Source organism: Rhinopithecus bieti, unplaced genomic scaffold, assembly GCF_001698545.2.
Source record: "Rhinopithecus bieti isolate Rb0 unplaced genomic scaffold, ASM169854v2 scaffold_19901, whole genome shotgun sequence".
In the NCBI taxonomy this organism is placed as follows: domain Eukaryota; kingdom Metazoa; phylum Chordata; class Mammalia; order Primates; family Cercopithecidae; genus Rhinopithecus; species Rhinopithecus bieti.
The window spans coordinates 54,594-62,903 of record NW_016809629.1 but is presented as its reverse complement, the minus strand read 5'-3'; the positions used below and the strand labels follow the sequence as shown (position 1 = coordinate 62,903).

At 48.7% G+C, this 8,310-nt stretch overlaps 1 long non-coding RNA gene across 1 annotated transcript in view; it reads right to left on the bottom strand.

Moving 5' to 3' along the window:
• The window catches only part of LOC108540707 (uncharacterized), a 29,501-nt gene extending 21,458 nt beyond the window's left edge, over nt 1-8,043 (bottom strand). Inside the window, exon 1 of the long non-coding RNA XR_001888744.1 lies at nt 7,945-8,043. This is a non-coding gene — a long non-coding RNA (uncharacterized LOC108540707). The remainder of the gene's footprint in view (nt 1-7,944) is intronic.
• Between the last annotated feature and the right edge of the window lie 267 nt (nt 8,044-8,310).

Sequence of the window (8,310 nt, the reverse complement as noted above, 5' to 3'; positions counted from 1 at the left end):
GTCTCGCACTGTCGCCCATGCTGGAGTGCAGTGGCGCGATCTCGGCTCACTACAAGCTCTGCCTCCCGGGTTCACGCCATTCTCCTGCCTCAGCCTCCCAAGCAGCTGGGACTACAGGAGTCTGCCACCGTGCCTGGCTAATTTTTTGTATTTTTAGTAGAGACAGGGTTTCACTGTGTTAGCCAGGATGTTCTCGATCTCCTGACCTCGTGATCTGCCCGTCTCAGCCTCCCAAAGTGCTGGGATTACAGGCGTGAGCCACCGCACCCAGCCTTCAATAAAAATTTTTTAAAATTAAAAAAATAAAGCAAGGAAGATGAGGAGGAAGCAGCAAAGGAGACTGGAAAAGAGCAGCCAGAAGGGAAAACCAGACAACCATTGTCCCTGGAAAAGATAAACTGTGTCCGATGCTGCTGATAGGCTAAGTCAAGGGGAGACTGGGGATTTTTCATTCCATTTAACAATGTGGAGGTTCTAGGATATTAAGATGAAAGAAGGTTAAATGGAGTGATGAAGCACAAGAAAGAATGGGAGGTGAGAGATTAAAGCAACTCATGCAGCAGTTTTACTATAAAGAGAAGAAGAGAACTACGACAATGGCTGGAGGAGGGCATCGGTCTGTTTTCTGAAAGGCAGAATGAGCAGAAGGTTCATATGCAGACAGAAATGACCCAGGAGGAAGGGAAACATTTACACAGAAGAGGGACCTGGATCAGGGCAAGCAGGGTGAGTGAGAGGGGAGCTGGGACAGGGTCCCATGCACCGTGCCAGCCCCGGTGACAGCAAGACACAGTTCACCCACAGTGCAGGAGACAAGACACAGTACACGGCAGAGAGGGCTGTGTGGGCGCAGTGCCAGGTGCCTACAGAAACTCTGCTCTAATTACTGTTGTCACAGTTTGGATGATCTAGAAGTAGACACTGAGACAGAGATGTTTATCAGAGATCAACACCTGTGAACAGAAAGCAAGAGTAGGCAGAGGAAGAAGGCAAACTGAGAGGCGGGCCCAATACAGCTTGACCGGCCCAGTGGGGCACTCTGGAGGTTGCATTGCCTACCAGGGTTGTCCTTCTGTGGGCTGTCCTCTGCAGCCAACTTCCCTGGCCCATTCTGCAGCCTAAATATGCTGGGATTCTTTGGGTTCTCCCAGTAAGAGGCTGTTGTACAGGTGTGGCCATGCTCGATGCCAGCTGTGCACCCCTGGGGTATCCTGAGGACTGTGCCTCTTCCGGTCCACTAGGTCTTGTAGCTGCCTCAGAGAGCTGTGTGTCCAGGGCCACTCATCATTGGATCTGCTGCCATGTACATTGGTTCAATATCTCTGATCCAGGAAGAGGGACATTTGGGACAGGAAGAGGGATGCGTGGTGTGCAGGGAGGGTGTCTAGCAGGCTGCACGTGGAAAGAGCAAGAGAAAGATCATGAAAATGAATGGGCTGGGCATGGTGGCACACACCTATAATCCCAGCACTTTGGGAGGCTGAGGCGGGTAGATCACCTGAGGTCAAGGGTTCGAGCAACCTGTATCTACTAAAAATAGAAAAATTAGCCAAGTGTGGTGGTGGGTGCTTGTAATCCCAGCTATTCAGGAGGCTGGGGCAGGAGAATCGCTTGAGCCCAGGAGGCAGAGGTTGCAGTGAATCAAGATTGTGCCACTGCACTCCAGACTGGGCAACAGAGCGAGACTCCATTTCAAAAAAAAAAAAAGAAATGGAAGATGGACCAAATTAGATGAACCAATCCAAATCCCAAGAACAGCCTCATGAATCAAGACTAGGTCACTCTCAGCTCTCCACTGAAATGACCTCTCTTGGGGCAAATGTGGCTTACTGTCCATAGCCATGAACTGCTCATTAGGTCATCCCCAGGCCCTGTGACGTGGGAAATCTTTCCTTGGTCTGTGCATCTTCTCTTTGGCCCTCTGGACCCACCCCCATCTCTTCCCTGCCCTGACCTTTGCTCTGGGAGGCTGACCTGTACAAGTTAGTCAGTTACCTCCCTCTTTGGGTTGGGTTCAGTCAATAGGGAGTACCATCAGGAAATGGGAAGCAAGGAGGAGAGTGAGGCCAGAGTATTTGTTCCTCTGACTCTCCTGTGATGCCACCCTAGGCTAGCTGTGCCCTTGGACAGTAAGTCATTGGTTCTCTCAAAGCAGCTTAATCCACATGACTCTCCTTCAGGCTACAGGCATGCTTTCCCCCCTATTCTCTCAGACTCCATTCTACAGAGTCCTGTCTAGTCTTTGCATAGTTTGCTTTTACCCTACCCACATTTTGGGAATTCGTCCCTTTGCAAATAAACCCTTCTCAAATATTACATTTCTTGTCCCTGCCTTCTAAGTCTTGATCTGCTGCCAGAGCAGCTGGGAGTGGAGGACAAAAAGAACTGGGCACAGAAACTGTAGTCAGAGGAGAGTAGGTATCAGTGAGGACCCTTGCAGGTGCCATGGTCAAAACCCAGGAGACTGTGGGAAACAGAAACCATAGGCTTATGTAACTCAAGAGCACATAGGCCATCTTTCTGCAGATACAACTGATCTAAGGATGGAAATACTTCTTCAAGGCCCTGTCTCTTGTTTCAACTGCTGCTTTTGCTCAAAGTGTTTGTTTTATTCATAGGCAAGCTCTGGTTTTGAGGAGGCAAAGATGGCTAAAGGCAACACGCTGACTAAAGGCTTCAGCCAAAGATGACTAAAGGCTTTAGCACTGATCCCATAGAAAGGAAGAATCTCTTTCCTGGCAGCACCAGCAGAAGTCCTGAGTCTTTCACTGATTGGCTTGATTTGGGTCACACGCTCATTCTGAACCAATCATGATGACCAGGGCATGGTGTCACAGAATTGTCCAGACTTGGTTCATCTGCCCAGCTCTGTGGTGGGAGGTGGTGGACGGCCAACCTCGCTTGTAACACATAGTGTGAATTCTCTGTAAGGAAGAAGAGCTCTATCACCGGCAGTGGGGTAGAAAAATGATCTAGGACAGCAGAAGTGAAAGCTCTCACAGTTCAGTGTAAGTGACTTCAGGGTGGAGGTATCAGTAGCGGCTTTTGGGAATTCTGCGAACTGCTATACTCCTTTCCCCTGGAGGTAGGTGATAGAACAACATGGCCCTGTTTCCACACTTGGTGGTCGGCCTGACAGATGGTCAAATTGGGACAGGTAGGTTCTAGGGGATTGTGAATTGCTTTGAAGTTTGACACTATCCCCTAAAATGAGAATTGACTTTGGGCCTCCAAGTCTGTTTAGATATCTCACAAGCAATGCTATCAACAGTGTGAGGCTCTGAGAGCCACAGCAAGGGAGACTCAATTGAATGCACCCTCAACCCAGCAAGAAGAGCCCCAGTCCAAGAACTGTAGGGCCCAGCAGGCAGATGCAGATATGTGGGGGCTCAGCCCCTACGAGCTTCCACCTGGCTGCCCTCCCTGGAGCCTACACAGTTACATCATGAGGCAGTGCCATGAAGCCTCATTGGAACCCTGCACTTTGAGTTTCGCTCTCCAAGGAATTCTCTTGGACCCACCGCACTGATTTTATTTTTGCCGTACCAGTTCATGTAAGAAACTCTACCTGGTCAAGAGAACCTTATGCGGTGACTCATGTCCTTAATTCCAGCACTTTGGGAGACCCAAGCAGGAGGATCCCTTAAGGCTAGGAGTTCCAGATCAGCCTGGGCAACATAGGGAGACCCTGTCTCAAAACAAATTTTTAAAATTAGCCAGGCATGGTGGCATGCACCTGTAGTCTCATTTGCTTGGGGGGCTGAGGGAGGAGGATCACTTGAGCCTAGGAGATTGAAACTGCAGTGAGCTATGATTGTGCCACTACACTCCAGCAGCCTGGACAAGACCCTGCCTCTTAAAAAAAAAACCCCAAAAAACAAAAACAAACCCTAAGTTCAGCCTTCCTCACCCCCACCATGCTAGTGCTAATGGTCTCACTGTGGGGAGTGGGATGTCCAGTTCGTGGCTGGTTCTACTGGGGCAGGACCAAAATTTCGGGCAACTATAGCCACCTTATGGAAAGGACTTCCCATGCTTCTAAGATAGTTCATTCTGCCAATTGCCCTGCTAAATCTACATTTTTGCAGAGCTGTGAAGAGTATGTGTCTCCTGTTCTGTCTTCCATTTGCTCCATCAAATTCTCAATTTTCCCTCACAAGGTAGCTATGGAGTGAAGGTGTGTTGGGGGCTGTGAGCCAGGAGTTAATGGGCCTCCAACCCTCCAGGAGCCAGAGAAGAGTCCAGAAGCCAGGAAACGACAGGACATGGGGCTCACTCAGTCTGGCTCTGGGGACTGTCAGCAGGAAAATGGCCCTGGCCACATGGAAGGTCATCTTGCTTGTCAGTCAGACCTGCTGAGCCAGAAGATATCCAGAAATGAATGGGCAAAGCTGGGGTCAATCACAGAGAAGAAAAGATGTAATGAAGTGCAGACATGAACTAGGGATGGGCGGAGTTATAAATACTCCAGACACCAGGCTTCTAGCAAAGCAAAGTCCTTTTACATTTAGCTGTCATATCCTCATCCAGTAGCAAGTCAGTCTGAAAGGGGCAGACTTCAGTGGACATGGGCTTGCCTGCAGGCACCTAAAGGGAGGATCCCAGCTGGCTAGTTTAAGCTAGAAACTCCTAGGCCATATTAATTGCCCTGGAGGCCAAATTGCAAAATCCAACTGGGTCAGAGGTGCAGAGTCTGCCTGCTTTTCTCAGAAAAAGAGTCAACAAGCAGTCAGGAGGCAGTCTGGGGAGAGGGCAGGCAGGTAACAAGTAGAGTTGTACTCCAGAGAATTGGTTAAGGTGAGGTCCCAAAGTCAAAAGTGTCCTGGAAGCAGACAGGAAGCCAAGAGTATGAAGAGGTGGAACTGATGATCATAGTGGCAGAATGTATCGTTCCTTGGAGAAGACCCTGGCCCAGGATAAGTTTGCATAGATGCCTGGACCTCGCCTCAGCATGGTTCCTGCCTGAGGATGCCCCAGGGCCAGGTGCAGGGTGTTAGAGCTGCAGGCTTCGGCCGGATACCCAGACTACAGAAATACATGGGGCTCCTCCAGGTAGAGAACTAAGCCTCAAACAGGGCTTGCGGGACATAGAGCCCTGCACGGAGGTAAACAGGTGAAGTCTGCAGGACTTAACTTAAAGGCGGGCAGGGCATGGGGAATAAGGAGTAGAGGAATAGGAGGTGGTAAATGGAGCTGAGCACACGGATGATTGAGACCTGACACAAGAATCCCTGCTGCGGCCAAGACTAGCGCCGTTTCTAGTCCTCCTCTGAGATGGCGTTCTCTAGTGGGCATTCAGTTTGGTGGCCATAGCTATGAACCTCTCCTAATCCAGCTATGGTCACCTAGGGACACTCTGGAGTGACCCCAAAGGCCATATTTTGGAGGACGGCGTTGTATGTTCTCTGTCCTTCCATGAACCGTCCATGGCTCACAGACCTGCTCACTCACCTCACCAGCTCAGTAAGGGCCAGCAGCTTCCTGCTCCTCAGAAACCCCACTCTCCAAAGTTACTTTCTCAGGATTTTCACTTTTGAATCCCAGCCCCCATGCTGTGATAAGCCCACATGACATGGAGAGGCCATAGGTAGATGCTTTAGTTGACGGTCGCAGCTGAGCCCAGCCTTTGGTTAGCCCAGTCCAGTCACCAGACGTGTAAAGGAAAGAGTCACTGAACAATTCCAGCCCTCAGCCATTTGAATCCCGCCAAGGTACAGGATCAGGTGGAGCACTGTCCGTCTCGTGCCTTGGCCGAATTCCTGATGCACACAATCTAAGTGTTGTGATCAAATGGCTGCTATTTTACACCATGGATTTGGGGTGGTTTATTATGCAGCAGTAGATTTTAGAATAAGTCCCAAGCCTTCAAAAGCAAGCCTATTGAGAGTGTTCTTCCCATTTGTGGATGAGGGCTGGGCTTCTATGCCTGCAGGTACAGTGGATGGGGGGCAACGGATGGAGAAGGGGAGGATTGCACGCTTCTCTGAACCTTTCTTAACCTTTCTGTAGGCAGCCTCATCTTCAATCCACCTTGAAAAAGGTCCAAGTAGCCTTTTGAGGTTGGAGCCCGGACTTGAACCTCAGCCCAGCTGACTGATCCTGCCATTCTCTAGTCCTCAAGACCAGACACTCTTCTCCTCCAAATTCTAGTTGATTCCTGCATCATCTTAGATCAAGCTTGTCCAACCTACAGCCCACCAGCCACATTCGGCCCAGGATGGCTTTGAATGTGGCCCAACACAAATTTGGAAACTTTCTTAGAACACTATGAGGTTTTTTGCATTTTTTTTTTTTAGCTCATCAGCGATTGTTAGTGTATTTTATGTGTGGCCCAAGGCAATTTTGCTTCTTCCAATGTGGCTCAGGGAAGCAAAAGATTGGACACCCTTATCCTAGATGGTTCTCAATTGGAGATACTACCCAGGGCCTCATTTCAGCCCTGGGTCATCATAGGCATTTAATATGTCTTTTATAAATGAATAAATTAATGACCTGTGATTTTGAGGGTGAAAGTTACTGCAGTTTAAACCACAGACTTCATATCCTTTTTGTTTTGGACCTCATACACATCAGGGCTTGAGCTCCTGAGATTACAGATGTGGACATTGTGGGGGACGATTATTCTACCAGTCACAAGTGGGAATAGCGAGAATGATAGGAATGGCTTCTCTTCCAAGAGTCTGAAGGAGGCCTTTAGTAAGGGAGGGGGCTCCACAAAGTGCTGATAATATTTAGTTTAAGAAAACACCCAGAAGATAATTCCAGAGATGCACATTTCCTGTGTGAGGCAAGGCAATATGTATTGTTCAGTTTGCAATTTGAGGTTGGGGAAGGGGTTTCCAAGAGGCACTCCTATAGGGACTAGTCAGATGGAGGAGGGTGGTGGATAGCGAGTCCCATCCCTGGAAATAAAAGTGCTGAGGTGAAGCCTCACCATCCCCAAAGTTTCTCAGGTACATTAGATCAGGAGCCCCTGATGGACAAACTTCCAGCTGTAACTTCTCCATGTTTCCTCTGCAACAAATAAAAATTAAGCCCCAAACTCCTATGTGCTCATTTGTTGGGGTCAGCTCTACAAGTGAGAGTAAGGAACACTGTGGTCCAGTGGTTGGCAGGCTTTAGGGGAGAGAGAAGGTGGAAAAAACATCCCTGACCCAGAGTGGAGGTGGCAGCTGCTGAGGAAGGGAATAGAAGACAGAATCTTAGCCCTATGAGTAAAAGAGAAGGAAAAGCAGGTTCCTGGAAGAGGCTCTTAGAGTGGAGCAACTGAAAGATGCATGCATAATCCTCTAACATCTGGTGAGCTCTGGGAAGCACAAGCTGTCCTTGATTCCCACTGAATTTCATGCCTGATCAACATGTATCCCAGGGCAGAGGCTGGGGTGGTGAAACACATATATTTCAAACTTTGCAGGTAAAGCTGAGGCTGACTCAGTTGCTCTAGAGTCATCTGAACAGATGGGTTGTAGACATGGATTTGGATGTTGTTCCCTAAATGTGGACCTGGAACCCAGCTCCTGTGGTCTGAATGCTTGTGTCCCCTCCAATATTCATGTTGAAACAGAATTCCCAGTGCAATAGTGCTGGGGTCTTTAGGAGGTGATTAGGCCATGAGGACTCTACCCTCATGCATGGGATCAGTGCCCTCGTGGGAGCGCTTGAGGGAGTGTGTTTGACTCTTCCATCCCTTCCTCCATGAGAGAACACAATAAAAAGGTGCCATCTTGGAAGCAGAGAGCAGCCCTCACCAGACATGGAATCTATCAGTGTCTTGATCTTGGACTTCTCAGCCTCCAGAACTGTGAGAAATAAATTTCTATTATTTATAAATTACCCAGTCTGTGGCATTTTCTTATAGCAGCAGGAATGGCTTAAGAAGTCTTGATCTTGGACTTCTCAGCCTCCAGAACTGTGAGAAACAAATTTCTATTATTTATAAATTACCCAGTCTGTGGCATTTTCTTATAGCAGCAGGAATGGATTAAGATACCAGGATCCCACTCATCACTTCATAGAGCCTTATCAGACTGAAGGAGTGCGCCAGCCAGCCTTTGTAGCAGCCCAGGTACCTAGAGCAGGTCTAGGAGGTCAGGGAGCACTAGTATCAGGGGCAAGCCCCTACTGAGCTCTATGATGACATAAACAGAGTTCTAGGACATTCGTTAGATGGTAGCCCTGGCAGGTGAGGTGAATAAGCAGACCAAGCCATACTGTAGAGATTTATTCAAAAAGTACTTGTAAGATTTGTGAACTTGGATCTAAAAAGGAGAAGAGATCTGTGCTCCAGGAATTAGGGAGATCACAGGACTC